Source organism: Spermophilus citellus, assembly GCF_964194105.1.
Source record: "Spermophilus citellus genome assembly, chromosome: 6".
In the NCBI taxonomy this organism is placed as follows: Eukaryota; Metazoa; Chordata; class Mammalia; order Rodentia; family Sciuridae; genus Spermophilus; species Spermophilus citellus.
In genome coordinates, this window is record NC_138187.1 from 145853753 (window position 1) to 145875210 (window position 21458).

Consider the following 21458-nt stretch of genomic DNA (forward strand, 5'->3'; position numbering starts at 1 on the left):
TTGATTTAGAAGGAAATGTCCCTAGTTGGCAAATTTATGGTGGTAGAATGTTAATTTATGGTTTCCTGAGACTGAAAAGGCAGTTGAAAGGGAGAATGGGGAATGACTCCTAGTGACCAAGGGTTTTTAAAGGGAAACAAAGAAAATGTTGGACAATAAGATTGCAATGATGATTACTTAAGCAATGAAAGTAGAATTGCACAGTTAAAACAAATGAATTTTTTCATGTAAATTATATCTCCTGATAATGCAATATTCTGTATGTTAAGAACTTTGAAATCATTTCCATAAGATTGAAAAAAAAAAGTTAAGATTCAAATTGAGAACACAATGACCACAAAATAGAGGCTTCAATGAGTGTGTCCTAAAAGGGGCCATTCAGCTGGGCCTATTTGTTACTACAAAAGAGTAAATTGGTGTAATCAGTAGAGCAGTGATTTATAATAGATCAATTAAACTGAAATCCTATGTACAAAAGAGTAGTACAAAATATTCAAATGTAACACTATTTGCTTGACTGATGTGATTTATAATACACATCCACAATAGGAAATCTATTTAGAGAAATTATTTGTATAATATTGTGACTACATGCATATCATGTTATACGGGAAGTATTTTGCATTTTGACATACAAGAAAAGGCTTACAGAAACTCAATGTACATATTTTTATGTTTGTAGTCAATTTTTTCAAGTGAAATGCATCATTTTAAGGGCTCTAATTTTATGATTTTTGAAAGTTTAAATATCAACTGTAAAGATAATACTCATTAATATTTTTTGAAATGATAAGACTATATGGTTCTCATTGTACACTTGTGATTAGGGGAAAACATTGGAATATTAAAATAATACTGATTTCACCAACAATCGAATTTTAACTTGTATATATTGTGAAAACCAAAACAAAACCATGTCTTGAGAATAACACCTTTTACTAACAAAATCATCCAATTTCAAGATCAATATTCTATCCAAAGGCTAACATGCTTCTGTGAGAAGCATATTTTTTGTGTTTATCATCTCATAAACTTTGCCTAGTATTGTTATGCCTATGACTGATTTATATGCAAAAGGAATTTTCCAGATACAATCAAGGTTACTAATCACCTGGATTTAAAATAAGGACATCATTTTGGATCAACCAGGTGGACAAAACGTCATCATAGGCATTCTGAAAGCAGAGGAAGTGGAAAGAATGATCTGTAAAAAGAGTGGACTTGAGGTACTTTGCTTAGCTTAAAAGTGGAAAAATGCAGCATAGGAAGAAGGGCAGGTGACTTACAGGAGCAGAGCACAACCTTGGGTAACAGCCAGCAATAAAAGGGGGACTAAATTCAGCCAATGCCCTGAATTAATTTAGAAATAAATTCATCTTTTGAGACCCAAAGTGAGAGCTCAGTCCAACGTAATACTTTGGTCTTAAGAGATTCTAAGCAAATCATTCAGGTGTGCCATACTGGACTTATGACTTACAATCTATGAGATAATAAATGGTGCTATTTTTCATCTGTTAAATTTATAGTAATTTGTTAAATTGAAATAGACAGCCGATATACCTAGGCCAGTGAGATTTAAATTTTAGAGTGAATTTTACATAAAGACCAGCTCTACATTAATAACTATGTTACTCATCTACTCATTTATAATTAATCTGAGAAAAGTACTCACATTACATCCATTCTTTTCCTTTATGTATTATTTTTATTACTACATCTTAATCCATAAAATCCCCATAAGCATAGCAATGACATTCTTCACAGGGCTAGGAAAAAAAATCCTAAAATTCATATGGAAGCAATTAATAGCTTTGAATAGCTGATGGAACTTTGAGCAAAAGTGGAGTCATTACAATACTTGATCTCAAAACATTCTGTAGATACAAAGGAACAAAACCTGTGTGGGTTTGATATAAAAATAGACATATATATAGACTGATAGAATAAAACAGAGAACCCAGAAATGATGTATACATCTACTGCCAACTCCATCCTGGAAAAGATATCAAAATATGTATTGGAGAAAGGACTGCCTCTTCCACAAATAGTTCTGGGAAAACTGGATAACCCCATGCAGAAGATAAAAGCTTGACCCCATTTCTCACCTTGTACAACAAACAAACAAACAAAAAGAGAACATCAAAATGGACCAAAGACCTTAATATAAGACCTGGCACTATGAAAGTACAGAAATCCACACAGAGGAACAGTTCAAGATATTGGTATAGTCTATGATATTCTGTACAGAAGCCCAAAATACAAGAAGCAAAAGAAAAAAAAAAGGAAAGTTATGTTAAACTAAAATGATTTTCAACAGCAAAGAAACCGATCACTAAAGGGAAGACACAACTTACAGAAGGGGAGAAATACTTGTGAGAAGTACAGAAAATCTTTTTTTTTTTTTTTTCTGTATGCAATCATGGAATTGCCATTTTAATGGAGATTTGAATTTTTGTCGGGACATCTTATCAGGCCAGTTTGAAATGACAGTGGAAGGATCAACTATCTTTCTTCTTCTGTTGTACCGCTCAAGTTCCTGAGGTTGGCTTCAAACTTGTTATCCTCCTTCCAAACTTGTTATCCTCCTTCCTCAGCCTTCCGAGTTGTTGGGATTACAGGCATGCACCACCATGACTTGCTGTTATTTAAATGTTATATCCAAGTAATTGTAACAGAAGTGTCAAAAGGAAAAAATATTTCCATATGCTTTCCCTTCTCTCTCCGTTTCTCTCCCCCCATTCGTCTTTGTTTACTGTAGTCTTTTCCACATGCTCTTCCTTCCTGTTCTGTTCTTAGTTGTTCTCTTTATATCAAAGCAGACATTTGGCATTTGTTTTTTAGGGCTTGGCTAGCTTCACTTAGCATAATCTGCTCTAATGCCATCCATTTCCCTGCAAATTCTATGATTTTGTCATTTCTTAGTGAAAATCTTAAATTAGAAAAAAATAATCAATACCTTTGAAAATACAATTGATATACCATGTGATATTTTGACAATAATCCATATCCCTTTGCCTGTTAAGTAACACCTTACTTTATTATGTGGACTTATTTTTAGTAGGACATATAAAAGCTCTTCTACCTAAGTCTAACCAGTACGTAAATGGTATACAAATGACCCAGTTACAATAATGTGAACAGATGGATATGCTCACCATCCAGGTCAATAAAGAAACTGTCTCAGACAACCCTGAACTAATCACCTTTACATAGACAAACAAAGCACTGAATTGTAATTGTTATTCTCTATTCTACAAAATACTGCAAAATTCTTCTGTTAAGATAAATAAAAATCTTGTACAACTCTGTTAGCACTGTTTAGCATAAATGCCATTTAGCATTTCTATACCTCAGGAATAAAACAAATAGTGTAAGATTTTCAAAAGTGAGCTAAACAATGAAGGTATTTTACCTCATATATAATATAGTCAATTATAATATCTGCATGACTTCATCTACATTAAAATTAAAAACAGAATAAATAATGAAGTCAAGCAGATTCATAATTTAGTGGCAAAAGTATTAAACGTGTAAGTGCATGACTATAATAGCAGCAACTAGGAGACTGAGACAGGAGGATTGAAAGTGTGAGGCCAGCCTCTGTAACTTAGTGGGACTCTCTAAAATAAATAAATAGGCCTGGGGATATAGCTCAGTGTTAAAATGTCCTTTGGTTTGATTCCTAGTACCCAAATAAATAAATAAATATGTCCAAGCATGCTTCTAGATCACAACTAAGTAATGTTATACGTGAATTTTTTGTTCTCTGAGACTGTTTATTCCACTATTGCATCACCAGTCAGTTTCTTTGGCTCAATAGCTTCAACATTTTTAGAATTTGGCATTCTTTCAGCTGAGAGAAATATATAATATTCTATACCATATAAAGATTAAATGAGGAATATGATGAATTAAATGCAGTGAAAGATAGATAAGATAATATTGATATATATGCCATTCAGGCATTTTTGTGCAAACATATTTTAACAAATGCATGTAATTTACTAATGTGAATATACTAATTTTTGAACCCAGTACTTAATAATATTCATGAACATGGACTAAATGAATGCAGCCCTTGTGGCTAATGATATTTAGTGAATAGTCTATATTACAGGAGAAGGCTGTTTTGATTTTGCACCTTACTTTTTCAGAGAAAGCAAAGGAAGTGAAAACAGGTTATTACGTGAGAGTAATCTTTAACATCTTTGGAAAACAAATATATGCAGTCTTATATCTAACTTCAGGACACTCATTCAGAGATAGATGAGTAGTTTCATAAGCCTTAAGGAAAACTAGTTCCCAACTATTTCCACCTTTGCTGATGATATGTGTTCCACCTCAAATACATTCCACACCTTAAATCTATTTGAGATTTTAACTATTCTTCAATATATTATATTTTTTATAAATCTTTTTCAATTTCCTAAAATTTATAGTTTCTTCTTAATATTTTGATGGAAATAGCTAAACAAATGATATTTGAAATTAATTTAAATCCATTTAAACTTGAAGTCTTTATGAGGGGACTCTACTAAGTGCTGAATATGTAAACTCAGTCCCAGATTGCCTTGGGATTACATTTTAATGAGGAGCAAAAGTGATACTGAAGCAGTAATCCCTTAATAGCATGACACCATAGTGAAAATGCTGAATGCTGTGGGAATATAATGCAGGGACATTTATCCTGGACATCAAGATTAGCTTCCCAGAGGAAACTTGGCAGAACAAGTCACAGATTGCTTATTACCTTCCTGTCTATTCCTTATTTCATGATAATTTTTATCAGGAAAAAAACAGATGTTATTTTTTTCAAATGTTTTTACTGAATTATTGACTTGATCCTGTTTTTATAATTTGGTATGTTGGCATTGATTGGTTTTTTTAGTGTTGACTCAGCTTTGCATTCTATAAGTGATTTTATTAGACCATACTGTATGATGAATTTATATGTTATTGCATTTAGTTTGCTCATATTTCAGTTTCTTATTATAGCTAATTAATGAGATATTAATATCTAATTTTCCTTCTTTTATTATATTTATCATATGTAAGTCTTATGGTAATGTTGACCTCTTAAATTATGTAATATTTATGTCCAATTTCTCTATTTTCTAGAAAGTACAATGAAGAATTGTTATTTCTTTCACAAACATTTTTTAGATTTCAATCATCTACACAAAGTGCTTTACTTTTGGAGAATTTTTAAACAACTAATTCAATATCTTTATCAATATATCTGTTCAGATTATCTGTATCTTCTTAAATGTTATATTAGTCTGCATCTTTTAATTTTTTCATTCCACATGCTATAAATTCTAAAATATATAGAGTTGTTGATAATGTTGCTTTAGTATATTTTTGATGTCTATAGGATAAGTAAACAATCGTTTCCATCTATAACATTGGTAATTTGTCTTCTTTCTTTTTTTCTTGGTTATCTTGTTTTGAGGTATGGCAATTGTATTTATCCTAATTCTCAGCTTTTGATACTGTTTATTTTCTCTATTGTTTTCCTGATTCAATTATATTGATATCTACCATATTTGATTATTGAAATTTTTTCTAGTTCCAAAGTTAGTTTTCTTTCTTTCATTTCCTCAAAGTGGATTTTAATTTATCAATTATCTATCTATATACATACTTATAAATATATATGTATATTGTGTGTATGCATATATATGCACACAGATATAATATATTTTATAGACTATATTTTTGGAGTAGTTTTAGGTTCACAGAAAAAATTGAGAAAGTATAGCACAAATATTTTCCATATACCCTAATCCCATACATGTATAGCCTTATCCATTAACAACATCTTTTGTCAGAGAGATAAATTCCTGATAATTGAAAGACCCATGTTCACACAGACTAATCAGCTAAAGTATGTAGTTTATACTATATTTAATTCTTGCTGTTGTGCATAGGTCTGGGCAAATGTATAATGGCATGGATCCATTACAATGTATTTGCAATACCCTAAAAAATCTCTCTGCTCTATCTGTTCATGTTTTTCTCCTGAACCGCAAGCTTTCTACAACACTGTAATTTGACTTTTGTTTTCATTAAAACATTTTGTTTTTTATAACATCAATGCATACAGTTAATGTTAAACATTTTCTAATAACTACTGCTTTGGCTTCCTCCCATAAATTTTGGTTTTATTTTCTTTCTAATTTAGCTCAGAGTCTCTTCATTATTTCCTTTGAAACTTCCTCTTTGACCCACAGACTTTTGAGAAGTACACTCACTATTCAATTTCAAATTGGGTTGGGTTTTTCCAGCTATATATATTTGTGTTGCTAATTTCTACTTTAATCACCCCTGGTCTGCAGGCAAAAATTGCAGACCTCTAGCCTCTACCAATCTTAATGCTAAGAATTCTGTAAGATAACAGCTGAAACCTACAGGTAAGAACTACAACAACAACAAAATCATGAATCAAAATATTTACAAATGACATTTATGAGAGCATCAAAAACTCAAGGCTCTAGCAAAATATACAATTCTTACCTGTAGGTTTCAGCTGTTCAAGTAACCTCTTCCAGAGCGGAACATGTCATTCAGGTTAGGTAACTTGAATACACATTCTAGATAGGTGATGGTTTCTCATATTTGGTTCACAATAAGCTTATTTTTTTCCTTTAAAGCAGAGTCAGTATTGTACATTGACATCTCCTTTGCTTGCAAATTATATTTTCTCTGTCTATAAAATTCCAGTTGGCTAGGAGGATTTTTTTAACATGTGAAAGATTTTACTCCACTCTATTCTTGTTTGCTTGATTTCTGATGAGAAATTTTATGTATTTATTTTTATTTTTCCAATAGAAGTAAGTGCCTCCACCTCCCTTCTAGCAGCATTCTTCTTATTTACTCCTTATGTTTACTTTGCTATTGTTTCAGTATGATATGCCTAGTTATGGCTGTCCTCCCCATCACACATACCCCTTTTATTTAGTTTTCTTGGTTTTCTTGTATTTGGGGCTTGTTGTCAATATTTAAAAAAAATACATTTTACTATTATTTCTTCAAATTTGATGTGCCCCTTTCTTTCTTTCTTTCTTTCTTTCTTTCTTTCTTTCTTTCTTTCTTTCTTTCTTTCTTTCTTTCTTTCATCTTTCAATATTCTGACTACAGGCATGTTACACTGTTGTGGTTGTCACAGAGTGCTTTTCAGTTTTGAAAGTTTCCACTGAGACATCCTCAAGCTCATATTTTTTCTCAGTTATGTACAGTTTATCAATGAACCAAGCAAAGGTGTTATTCATTTCTGTTACAGGAGTTTTTTTGTCTCTAGAATATTTTGGAGCTTTTAACTTTAGGATGTCCATACTTTTACCTACATTATCCATCTGTATCTTTCTTACTGTCTAATTGGTCCGTTTGATTCCTTTACATATTAGTCATGAATGTTCTAAATCCCTACCTGTCCATTAATTTCATTAGCCTTTCATGTCTTGTTCTGATTCTTACTCTATTATTCTTTCTTTCTTCTTTTGGTATATCTTATGACTTTTTCTTAATGGCAATACACATTAAGTAGAATTCATACTCTGAACTTTGAATTTTGATCTTTTCCTGGACTAGTGACATGGGGTCTGATCTATGATGGTGGGCAGTGTCAGTGAACTGAAGCCCCAGTAAGCCACATGATAAGGAGTATTGGCACCTAGTGCTCCACAGTGTCCTGGGTTGCTAAGCTATAATGTTTGACAAACTAGTTGCATTAGATGCATTTTTTTTACTTAAAATATTTTCAACTTATGATGGGCTTATCCAGATGTAACCTCATCTGAAGTCCAGGACCATCTGTACTAGTAAAAGAAAAAACTGTGCTAAGGTATTAATAATGTAAGGTTCAGAGGAGGAGAAGCATTCTGTGTACTGATGATTTTGATTTCAGTCTTTTAGTGAATCTGTGCTTCTGGATTCTGAACTTCACAAGGACAATTTTTTTTCCCTAACATTACTATGGGAACTCGGTTGAGTTCCTGGAAGTAATTCACACAATATTTTATAATCCCCATCAATATGAAGGGGGATTTCTAACTCTCAGACTTGTCTACAGAGAGCCTCCAGGAATTCTTCAATTACAGTTAAGGGTTGTTCTGTGCTGGTGGTTCCCGGGGTGGTTTCACCTCATGACTCTCTTTTCTGTCTAGCGATGACTCTATTTTTGTTTGTCTATCTCTACAATCTTGGGGGACTAAGTTTTTTTCTTTACTTTTCCTCTCTTATGGATCCAAGAAGAGTTGTTGATTTTCCCATCTTTTTCAACTCTTGCATTTTTAGGATGAGCTGAGACTCCTAAGCGCCTTCTATACAAAACTGGGAACTGGAGTTGTTTTAGGCTTTTTAAAAGGCCTACTGTATCTTTGGGGCCAGTAACTTCCAAGTTCCCTACTGATTACACTTTACCTCGGCTCTGGCATTTCCCTCTGTGGTCCTCTTCTGGAACAGTCTGTCTCTAGAAGCTCCAGGTTATCAGAATGGCAATTGGAAGTAGGGAATAAGAAAATTCTCTAATCTAGTTAGTTCTCAGTCTTATGGTGGGCCTCCTTAAGTGTTTCTGTTTAACATTCAGAGGTTGAGCTTTCACTCCTTTATCTTCTAATGCCTTTATTATCTGCAGAGGGCCTAGTGCCATCATCCCTGGGTATTCATAGAGACTTAGTTCCAGAAGAGGACCACAAATATCAAATATCAGTGGACATTCAAGTCGCTAATATAAATTGGCATAATATGTGCATATATCCCACACACACTCTCCTGTATACATTTACTAATCTGTAGACTCCATGTAATACCTAATATAACATAAACACCATTTAAAAAGTTTTACACTGTATTGTTTAGAGGTTACGGACGATACAAAAAGTTTGCCTATGCTCAGTACAGAAGTAATTAATTTTTAATGAATTCTGATATCTGATTGGTTGGATCTGTGAGTATATAAATAGAAGAGTGTGTATTTCAGATCTCCAAATACAATGTATATTGTCATGTTTTCATAGCCATCTCACCTGTATATTACATATTTACTTTCTATTTCCTTCTACTTTTCTCCTTAGGTAAACGAGGGGGATTGGCCTGGAAATGCAACTAGATGGTATTTCCTTCTCTTATAAGAGATAAGATTCACCTTTGACCGCTTGCTAGGTTCTTCTTAGACTAAAGCTGTTGTTCCTTAATGGAGAAGGCCCTGAGAGGAATGCATAATGAATACTCTTTCCATTTCACTATCATAATTATGTGGTAATTTTCCCTAGATTCTCCTGGATGCTTCTTGTGAAAGCCTGTTGGATTTCCCAGAGAAAAAGTTTATGAAAGTGCATGCGTGAGTGTGTGTGTGTGTGTGTGTGTGTGTGCATAAGAGTAAGAATGGGCATCTATAACAATGACAGGCACCTTAGTTTCTCAGATTTGCCTCACTTAAAGAATGAGAACAGAGATCAGTCAATACTTTTTATTAAACAAATGTATTCCTTATAGTTCCTGCTCTACAGCATGGATGACAAAACAGGTTCTGAAGGTCAGATTATGTCCCCTCTGAAAAATACATGTATTGGCAGCTGTAGGTTGAGTCAGTATGCTACGAAGTGGTGTCAGCACCCAGTGCATGGACCCTCACTACCACTGTCTGGTAGTCTCCATCATTCGGCTGAATTGAGATTTAACGATGTCCTGGTTAGTTAAATCAATCTGATAATTGAATTTTGAAGGTGTAGGATAGCAACAGTTTATAAAGTAACTAAGTTAATTTCAGGATTTTTATTGCATAAGAATACAGATCTCAATTTTTACTGCTGAATGTGGTCCTGAGATAAAAACTGATATCTAGTGTCTCCATCATCCATTTGTTTTCTGTTTGAGACCTTCTCATGACCAGCATCTCTGCTATTCTAGACTTGTTTTATGAAGTAATTCTGACCCTGAAGCCGCCACTTATCCCCATTCTGTGACTTCTGCAATTGACATTTATGATGGTGTCATCATAAGGAAGTTTAAGGCGGTCTCTTGGGAATCAGAGGAGACTTCTACTTGAACCTCCAGGCTCTTGACATAAAATAACTTAAAGACCCACCAGGTTTCATTACAGAGGAAGAGCTTTATTAGAAAATGAAACTTGGAGAAATGGGGAGATACGCATTCTCAAAGTGGGACATGGGCTACATAGACAATAAGAAGAGCTTTGGTGGTGCTAGGCTTTTCTTTAAAGGAAACTTTGTGAAAGGAGGGTATAGAATATGATGAGGTAAATCCCCCTCTGCTTTATCAAATTGAAAATACATTGTACAAGATACTATTTATAGATGAGTAAATATAATTCTGATTTTTAGATTTCTCAGAAATTTGGAGTGACAGGCCTACAGAAAAAACAAGTCTAGTAACTAAGTCTGTTTGAGGAGGTGTTTTTAGATTTATAGACAGAATAAACCCTTTTCCTTTTTTGTTTGTTTGTTTTGTTTCTTTTATATATATATCTTTAGTCTTTCTATCTTACCTCATTCCCCATCCCAGAGACTTTGGTTCCTTTTTCTTAAGGGTGGGTGAAGGTCCAAGATACATCTTCAAGAACTGTTTCAAACTGACAAGGGACAATGTCTCTGCCTTCCTAGAGATCTAAAGACTCTACCTTGCTGATTTACTAGGGACAAAGAAAAATGTCTTGAATGTTGGGATAGGTTGTAATCCTTGTATTGCCATTAGCTTAACATGGGATTGTTGTAGTCTAGAAAATCCAAATTTTATTAGAAGATTAATAATATAAAGGCTGGCTAATCACAGTGGTGCATGCTGGTAATCCCAGTAACTCAGGAGGCTGAAGCAGGAGGATGTTAAGTTCAATGCCAGCCTCAGCAACCTAGCAAGACCCTAAGAAATTTATCAAGACCCCATCTCAAAATTATAAATAAAAATGTTGGTGATGTTGCTTAGTGGTTAGCACTCCTGAGTTCAGTTTCTGGTACAAAAAAAAGAAAGAAAGAAAAAAGAAAGAAAACCAAAATAGAAACAGTAAGGTCTAAATAGTAGAAGGAATACAGAAATTAAAGTACTAATAGTGATAAAAGTCCAGTTAGGTTAGACAAGCAAGCTATCTAATAATAGTATTATTATTATTCTATGCATTGTTGTCCAATGACTCAACAGGGCGTAGACAGGCATGGGTGTGCATGCCTGTGATACCAGCAACTCAGATGTCTAGGGCAGGAGGAACACAAGTTCAAGGCCAGCTTTAGAAACATAGCAAGACCCTGTCTCAAAGTGAAAAATAAAAATAAAATGGTCTGGAAATATATCTCAGTACTCAAGTGCCTTGAGTTTAACCCTCAGTGTCAAAATCAATCAATCAATCAATCAATCAATCAGGAATGTGAGGAGTGAAAGGAGTAGGGTTGCAGGAGAAAGCAGATCTCTAGCCATCAGACTGGTTACTAGTGGAGTAGAGTAATTCCAATAAGAAAAAGAAAATTTCCCAGAAGAGTGAAAAGGAGCAAGATTCCTGGTATATAGTGCACAGGGGGATTTATTTTAAATAGTGTTTTGGTTTGTATTTCTTTGACCAGAACTAGAAGATCCCCTAATGGCTCACACAAATAGAAGTTTTTTTTTTTTTTTTTTTTTTTTTTTTTTTTTTTTTTTTCCTTCTCTTCTCTGTGTTATCATGTGGTTCTGCAAAACCTCAAGAGGAACAGTTTTAATTTTATTTAAATGAGCCTGGGATGTTGGACCCTGGTGTTTGGTAGTTACTTGGGTGCTTAGGGAGATCTGGAAGGGGCCCATTCATCTACAGAGTAACTGGAATATGTGTACATACATGCACACAAAATTGCAAAAAATAGGAAACAAAGATTCTATAACTTTTACTTAATAGATATTAGATTCCTGTAGCTTGAGGTCAAGAGAGTTTACAGATGATGCTCGATAATCAGAGCATGCATCAGATTTAGAGTTTCAGAAATCAAAACATAGACTTTCTCAGATGTCTATCATGTGACACAGTGAACAACAGGGATGAAAGAAAGATCTCAGCATACAGGACACATCTTGGGGAGGCCCATACAATTGGGAATTGTCTGAATAGTATCTATCAGTCATGAATGACGTTGAGGTAATGGTGTCAGAGGCCACTTGTCATCCATGAAGCCAACCATTACCACTGCCTGTGCCCCTCTGTAGGACACTCTAAAGGGAAATAGTCACCTTCCTCCTCTTCTTCCTTCCTCTTCTTCCTCCTCCTCCTCTTCCTTTTCCTTCTTTCAGTTTTGAGTTTGACAGCTGATCCTTGCATACTTGTTTTTAAGTCAAGACCGATTAAAATAATAACTATTAAATAACTATAGATATAAGATAACAGAGGGAGGGGGGAAAAGGTCAAAGAGCTGAAAACCTTTGTTTGAATTAACTCCTAAATTGTAATTTAATTACTTTCTTGAATCTGTTTATAAGAACTATTTTGGGCATGTCAACCATACGAGAACATTGACCAAATTTTCTTGCTTTTGTAGTAAAAGTAAATTTAAAAATTCTCTCTGTCGCTCTTCACCACCCCCCCCCAATTTTGATTACCCATCACAATGAGTCCTGATGAATACAATTCACATGGAGCCATTGTTTTGGACTAATTTCCCACACTGGTCCCCAGTAGACCAGACTGAATATTAAAACGGAGTCACTCGTGCTGAAGTTCCACATCGACAAGCTGAAACTAAGCTGTTTATCTGACTTACTGAAAAATCAGTATTAGAAAGATAACAGCCAAATTTTCCCAACAAGCCACTTTCAATTCACATAATAATGAAGTTCCTTCCCTCTGCCTTAATCCTTGCACAAAAAAAGTTAACTTGACCTAATCTAACATTGACTCAACATTTACTTGTCTAGCTTTGTCTCCATGTCCCTGCCTGACAAGGAAAATAATTTCAAAACTACCAATTTTCTTTACATATTTTTTATTGTGTTGTTTCTTCGTTTTTAAGCTCTATCTGTCATTACAACTAACATCCTCTATTCAGTTCAATTGCACACTTATTCTGTTTCATGGAAGAAAGCATTGCTGGATTATAAAATTGACAATAAAGCCAATTAAGATTATTAAACTAAATGGTTGTAATTTTATCGTTTGACAGATCCAAATAATCAAAATGGAGCGATATGTTTAGATTTAGTTAAATCCTTACTGACATCTGGTATAAGTAACACCCATCATCTCAAATCAGGGCTTGCATTGTAACTGGAGCCCATGGTCTACCCCTTGGTGAGTGCAAAGCTGATTAGTGTGACCTGTAGATAAAAGAAGGGAGAAGTGTGTTTACTTGTAGCAAGTGAGAAGCACATTGGAGATAATACTCAAAGCAGTGCCAGCCAGAATAGAGAAAGCAACAGACTTTTTATTAGAGATACTTAAAAGTAGTTATATAAGACAGACTCATCACATATAGATGCAGGCACATTCTTGAGCATGCTCAGTTTGCAGTCATGCATTCTATTTTTCAAAGAATGCACAAATGAATCAGGCATGGGGGTGCATGCTGTGATTGCACTTACTCAGAAAGCTGAGACACAAGGATCACAAGTTTAAAGCCAGCCTGGGAAACTTCCCAAGACTCTGTCTTAAAATGCAAACAATAATAATAAGAACTGGGGATGTAGCTGAGTGGTGGAGTATTTGGCTACACATGGGAGGCTTTGGGATCACCCCCAGTACAAAAAATGGAAGCAGTCTAGTAAAGAGGTTGAATCTGAGCAAAGCATTTATTATTTTAATGAGCTAAATTCACTTTTGAACACCTAAAACAAATGAGTGGAATGACTTGGTGATTTTGGCTAGTTCCTTGTTAGTTTCTCTGTACGGCATATTCTGAAAAACCAAGAAGAGTCATTTAAAAAGGGCAGCGGCTCTTGCCCCTGCCTCCTGTACGCATGGGCAATTGCCTCTAAATGTACCTGACTACTGGCTGACATTATTTCAGCAGAAGTAATCATCAAACAGTCTGCTTGTCTACTCATTGTCCACAGCCATGGATCCAAAAAATTCTCATTGTACATGCCCTTTGCAAAGTCACCTTACCACTATTTCCTTTGTGATGATGAATCTATCCCCAATTAAAAAACAAACAAACAAACAAACAACAATAACAACAAAAAAAAAAAAACCTATAGGTATCCAGGTATCCTCAAAAACAAAACAAATTTTCAAAAATTGGATTATATCAGAGTTATATAGAAGCAGATTTGGAAGTATCACCAGTGTCCCACACAAAGGGCAAAATGAGGATCAAATAAAGTCATGACTCCAGTTGATTATACAATATGAAAATTTTTTCAGATATATTTTTTCTGAAATGAATGCTGATATTTATAGAATAACAAATATTTCCCACATTCATCAAGATGGGTATTGACAAGAAATCATCTCACTAATATAAAATAGGTCAAGAAAAATAATTATGCACTTCTAACTTTCCTGTCTGCAATATAACTTGGATTAATTAAGCAAAATATGAAAGAAGCTGGGCCCAGTAGTTTATGCATATAATCCCAGCAACTAGAGAAAGTAAGGCAGAAAGATTGCAAATTCGAGGCTGACTTGGAAAACTTATCTAGGCCCTAAGCAACTGAATGAAACAGTCTCAAAATAAAATGAAAGGGCTGGAGACATGGCTCAGTGGTAAAGTGGTCCAGGTCTAATCCCCACTCCCCACTACCAAAAAAAAAAAAAAAAAAGAAAATATTTTATAGTGTATCCCCAGTTAATAAATATAAAAGAATAATTTATCCTTACTTTGTATCATGTAATAAATTACTGGATTCAAGACACCGATTTGCAATGAAAGTTGTTATAAATAGATAAATACTGATGAAGAATGTTATTCATAAGGAAATGATTGTAACACTTGCTAAGTTATAAAAATGAAACAACTATCTTAAAGGCTTCCTGATATGATGCCATAGAAAGTTTACTATACTACACCTACCAAGTCCCCCTTTTGATGCCAATAATGCAATGTCACAAACTTGGTGAATCTGAAAGTAAAGAGCTTTTTATTTGACTCATGGTTCTACAGATTCAAGGTCAAGGGATTCTATATGGAGATGATCTTACAGCTGACCCTATCCCCACATAGCTCAGAGAAATACATGGCAATAGATAGGGAGGGAATATGTGTTTCTTTTCCAGTGTCTCTCCCTGTTATGATAAAACCAGTAGGATTCAACTATGGGAGTTCTACTCAGACAACCTTAACTGATATTAAGCCTTTAAACTCCAAAGTCAGATTAAATTTCCACCATCATAATTCCTCACAATAGTGACAAATTTCAATATATGAACATTTGGCAGGCACACGGGCAAACTATATCTCAACCATAGCACTACATATGATACATTCTTTTTTAAAATAATAAAAAATTAAAACTCTATAATTACTAATTTTCAAGACACATTTACAGAAATGAAGGAAAAAGCAAATGTTCAAATGTAGAATGTGCACTAATTTAGAGGAAAGTGTTGTAGCATAAAAAAGAAAAGTAGTGCTTAGTCATAGATGATAGCTACAGAAAAAAAATAGTACAAAACAAAGCTCCTGTTTGGATCCTTATTTATACAGTGAGATAGAAATTGGAAAAGACCTCTTTCAAACAATTACATATATCTGAGCAAGCTTTTAATGGAATGGTAGCTGGTTTGAAAAATAACTTGATTATTTGTGAGTGTGAAAGTCTTTACCCAAACATGGCCAGGATAATTGAGATATCCTTTAAATCAGGCCAAAATAAACAAACAAACAAGAAAATGGGACATACGCAGTTTAGTACAGTGCAGTAAAGTAATGGTCATTTATATATAAAGTCACAATTTAACTGTTTCCCAGCTCCCTCATCTATTTCAAGTATTAATTCAATCCTGTAGATTGTATTTCCAGAAACTCTGCATCTATGTATAAAAGAGCTCACTTTACACCCCTCTTTGCAGTTAAAAGGTAATCCAACATTGTTCGTTCTTTCTTCTGGGTCAATTTTTCTATTTCTCTGAGGGATTATTCCTACTAGCATATGAACATTCTATTAAAGTCCCCTGTTTTCAATTCATTCTATTTTTTTTCTTTGTAGCCAAAGTTGCTGAAATAATTATTATCTTTAACATATTACGTCTTATTTTACCCTGAATCCACTCTAATACTTAAGAGTTGTTGAATTATCAGTGTTCAGCCATTACTATGCTCACTAACAACCTTTGTGTTTTTAAGTCTCATGATAGTTACAGGTTTAAACATTTTATTTTCATTCTTATTCACAAAGTACTTTTTAGCTGTTCTCTACAAGTAAACAGGGCATGTTATCCCTCAGGAGCCTCTTTATTATTGTGTTGCTCTTAATATTGTGGTTTACAAAGGTGGTCCCTTCAGTTTCTTCAACTCTTCTCACAAAATTCATAATTATCCACAACTGACTTCCTTATCATTTTTTTCTCTAATTTGCACTTAAAAATATTAGAATAATCATTATAAGCTATATAATATATGATCTATATTTATCATTTATATTTTATACCTTCTGCATCAGAAAGTAAGCTCCAGAGATTTTTAAATTTAATCTTTCTTATTCTGATGTTATAACATTGCTTCAAAGAGGATCTGAGCCATGATTGGTGACCAATGTTATTTCAGTGAAAACATGAACAAGTGGACAAATAAATAGTGTTTTGTAAATACTTTTTTGTAAACCACTTACTGAGAATATTAAATAGTCCACAGTAACCTCTTCATATCAGGAAATATGCCTTATTTTTTTTTCCATTTATTCAAGTATGTAGTGATTCTAAAATATATAAATATAGGGAAATTTTGCTCTTTTTCTTACTTTGGGGGAGAAAGTACAATATTGTAAATACATAAAATCTGCAGAATTAGTAGATCAAATAATATTGGTTTAATTAGTTTATGGAAAGGTAAGCATGGGAAAACTTTAGATGTGTGAACCAAATTTTCAATGAATCACTTTATATATTATATTGGGTCAATTCTGGATACTGATACAGATTGTTATTCCTTTCCCTCCATCCCCAAGACTTTTTTATGATTGCTATTGTTGTTTAATTTATTTTTTTTTCTTTTCTTTCTATCCATGATTTTTTTCTAAATTGATTGTGTAAATCATGTGTATTTGGCTGTGTGTGATCGCTGATATTGTTGTTACAATAACTACATGCCCTTAAGTGAAACAAAAATAATAACTAGCAAATGATCTAGACTATGACTTTGTATTTTGGCTGACCTTCTACACTCAGCTGGTAGTTTATAATTTTGCCATATCTGTTTATATCCATCTCATGCCTAACCTGAAAATCAACCAAAGGTGGAAGTGCAGGACCCTCTGGTATCTTTCCTGTGCATGTAACCAGCCCTGAGCTTGCACGTGTTTTTATGTGTTTTTATGAAGTATTGTAATGAAGCAAGAGCTTTTCAAAAACCTTTAATATCTAAACACCATATACTTCTATTGAAGGAAATCAATTAACCCCAACGAAATATGATATAAAAAGATAAATATACTCATTTTTTAAACTAAAATGTCTTACTACAAAACATACCAAGTCATTTTCCCCTAATCAGTCAGACATTCATCAGCTCTGTTGGAGTTTTATGTAACCTTGTCTAAAAATCATTCTACTGATGAAAACTTTTGACCAGTGCTCTTGATTTGATTTTTTTAAAATTTAAATATAAGAAACAAAACAGAAATGAAATATTTGCAAGATTTTTCAACTTCTAAAAATATAATGGCATACACAAAAATTGAAAACTGTTCCAGATTTAATCCATATTATTATTATCTTTATAAGATTGAAGTCTCCATAATAACACAGATTCTAATTTTTTAAATCTGTTTGCTTGAATTGTAAAGTGAATAGAAGGAAGTGTTTTTATTAATACACTTTAAATGGCAAGAACCCACTTGTGTTTTCTTCTAACCATGCCCCCCATGTCTCCATTAGTGGTTTTCTTATTGGAAGCTGTGAAGAGATTGAAATAAGTGGTCTTGGAAATCTCTCAGTAAAATCTATTATTTTCTATTCTCCATACTAGAAGTCAGGAAAATGAATTCTACTTCTCTCTGCTTAGCTGTAGGATTGAATTTTTTATTAACTTTAAGTGCTCTGGGCATAATGTCCTTCATGAAGAAATTAGGTAAATTTAACTAAAAAATTATATGAATCTCTAGTAACATGAATAATTAGTAATGAGGTTTGAAACTGATGAAAGTCTGATTTTCATGTAGAAGATAATTTATCAGTATTGTAGATCACTTGATGTCAAGTACTAATTCACCCAAACTATGATGTTGCAGTTGGGTGACAATGATACTTCATGAATTAGTGGAATTCTATTAAAAAATTATCAGTAGAAGAACCTTTTCGTTTTTTCCTGTATAACATGTTTCCAATATTTCCTGAGAGAGAAACCTTCTGTAAATATCTTGAGCACAAGGCATTTCAGTATAAAAAGGGGACACATCAATGCATTTAATTCCTAAACATGATTTCCATGATTTGTTTATTTCAGGTTGATTTAATTTCTTCTAATAGAAATCATAATATCTGTACATTCTCTAACTTGTTAAATAACTAAATTTATTTTGAGTTTTGAAATTTTTTCATAAAGTATTATTGAATGCAAAAGAGAAAGGTGAAATACTCAAAATTAACCAAACAATGACATATCAGTCTTCCATAGACTCAAATCCTAGTTAGACTATTTTCTTTTTAAAAATGAGAGATTATCTGGTTCTTTTCTCAATCACATCCCATACATATGCAAACTTTCATGCTATATAATTCCCTTAACTGTGTTTTTCTCCCCAGACTTCTTCAATTCACTTTGCTGCTGCATTCCATATACAATTGCAATGAGTGTTAGCACCAGTCTCCGATCTTAGCTACAACATTTGTGCTCAGATTACTCTTAATGGCTTTCAGATATCACCAGACATTTTTATTTTTATACTTCATTTGTTTTGTTAGTGCGTGGCTCCCCTTGAAGCATCTAGGATCTGTATGTATAATAAAACAGCACAAGTTTGAAAGCAAAATTTTCGTACCTCAAAGTTGCTGATGTTTTACTTTTTTTTTCACTTGATAAGGCTTAAATCTACACACTAAACAACTTTTTGACTAAGTATATTTTTAATTTGTTTGCATCTCTAAAATTTAATTATATTCTTTGTGGTGTGTATGTGTGTGTGTGTTTATTAAGGATTATGTAGTATTGAGGATTAAACAAAAGACTTCATGCATGCTAACAAGCATTCTGCCACTGACCTATACCCCAGTCCTTTTTAAATAAAAAAAATATTTTAAGACAAGGTTGGTTTTGAACTTACAATCCTCTTGACTTGGCCTCTTGAGTAGCTGAGATTACAGGCAGGACTGTCCACATTTTGTTTATTATACTGTTAAAGAAACAATTTGGTCTTACCAACCTATAACAGTGAGAATCTCAGTACCTCAATTTTCTAAGCATCCCAGTTCTTTAAAATACAACTGTGAGAGCATTGATGAAAAATGAGAGTCCTTATGCCTAGGACTGAAATTTCCAAATCTACCAAGAGTCATATCTTCTGAAGTCTTCTTCATGCTTCCTTTTCCTCAAAGGCATGCCCTGATCATCCTTTTTCCTTTTCCTCTTGGACACCCAATGTAATTTGTTCTTGAAAAACATGTTTAGACTTTATGTAGTTTTTGTTCTTTTAATTCTTCTACAGCTTACGTGAGATAAGATGGCACACAAAACCTGGCTATCTACTTCATATGGTGTGTGTGTATATATATATATATATATATATATATATATATATATATATATATATGAAAAAATTATTAAAAAATTGATTTACATTTCTATAAATCATGCCATAACTACTATTAAATTTTGTATTCTGCGTTGCATGAAGAAACTGGATTGTACAGTAGAATGTTGATTTTCTTTAGGAAATGGTACCAATGTCAACTTTCAGATGTGTGTCAAGTGACACAGCAATATTCCTTTCTGTATTCTTGATACAAATGTATCAATAAATATGCATCAAGAGAAAATGCAAAACATGCTGCGTGTGTGGTGGGCACGATAGTTTTGATTTTCTTATGCAGACTACTATTGATTTTTTTCTTTAAATGTGTATTGGGCTAATATTTTGTGATTATTTCATAATTAAAATGAAATAATTTACATATTAATTCAATCAAATCTCTTACTCTCTGCAGAGATACTGATGTATAGATATTAATAAATACCACAGAAATATAAAGAAACATGCCATCTATAGTAGATATTCTGGAGTAAAAAAGAAACTTCTCTGACAGATTATATTTGGGTGAACATTAAGTTTAAAACATCTGCATGTATATGCTTACAGCAATGTTTTGAGAGACATTATAAAGAAAATCATAGGTGTGGCATAATAGTGATCATTAGGAGATTCATACATAAGACAGTCACAGTTCTTTGCCTTCTGAGATACTATCTGTTCATAAATTAAATGGTGAATCTCTTGAAAATATATAGTCTATTTCCAACAGACTCTATTTGACTACTGAAGAGTTTCATTACAGAACATTTCAAAGGACCATATTTTGTAGAACACTCAGTTTTACATGCTTCAACATTTTCTTTGAACATTTAAAAAAGAATCTCTTTTTTCTTCCTCCAATGACCTTACAGTGTTGTACATGTTATGCACTTCAAAATAATCCACACATCTTTTGAAGGTGGAATACTGATAAGACAGCTATCCTTTAATATGTGGTTTAGATGTTATATTATTGCAAAATACAAGTGTCTTTTTACAACATCTGGTATTTTTACAATCTTATCAGGAATATGGAATGCTTGAAATTTAGCATTTATTTCCTTTACTATAGCTATGACCATTGTTACAATACTGTTTGATTTGCTTTTGATTTTCATAATTCCCTTTAACTTAGACAGATACTTCACAAAGCATGTCATCTCCTTAAAGTAGACTTTACATATGAGAAAACTGAATAGATTTAACATAATATTGATGAATGTAGAAATTTATAACATGAAGGTAAAACTTCACTTGCATGTTTGAATCTAAAAATACCTCTATTTTCTGCCATATATACATTTCGATTTTAGTTCAAATTCATAATCCTCAAATTTTGACTAAATAATTAAATAATTGGCTTTTGTATCTTTATTAACATGATTAGCTTTACAACTGTCAATTCACTGTTTTTTTTCATATGTATATGCTTATTGTCTTTGTTGCTACTCTTTTTTTTTTACTAATGTCTTATGCAAAACAATTGTTTCTTATTCTGTCTTCTTAGTTCATTTTCCCTGTGATTTACAATACACTTCTCAATAAATATGGTGCACTTTACATAAACACTAACTTAATTTCAACAAAACTATAACTTTGTCCCATTA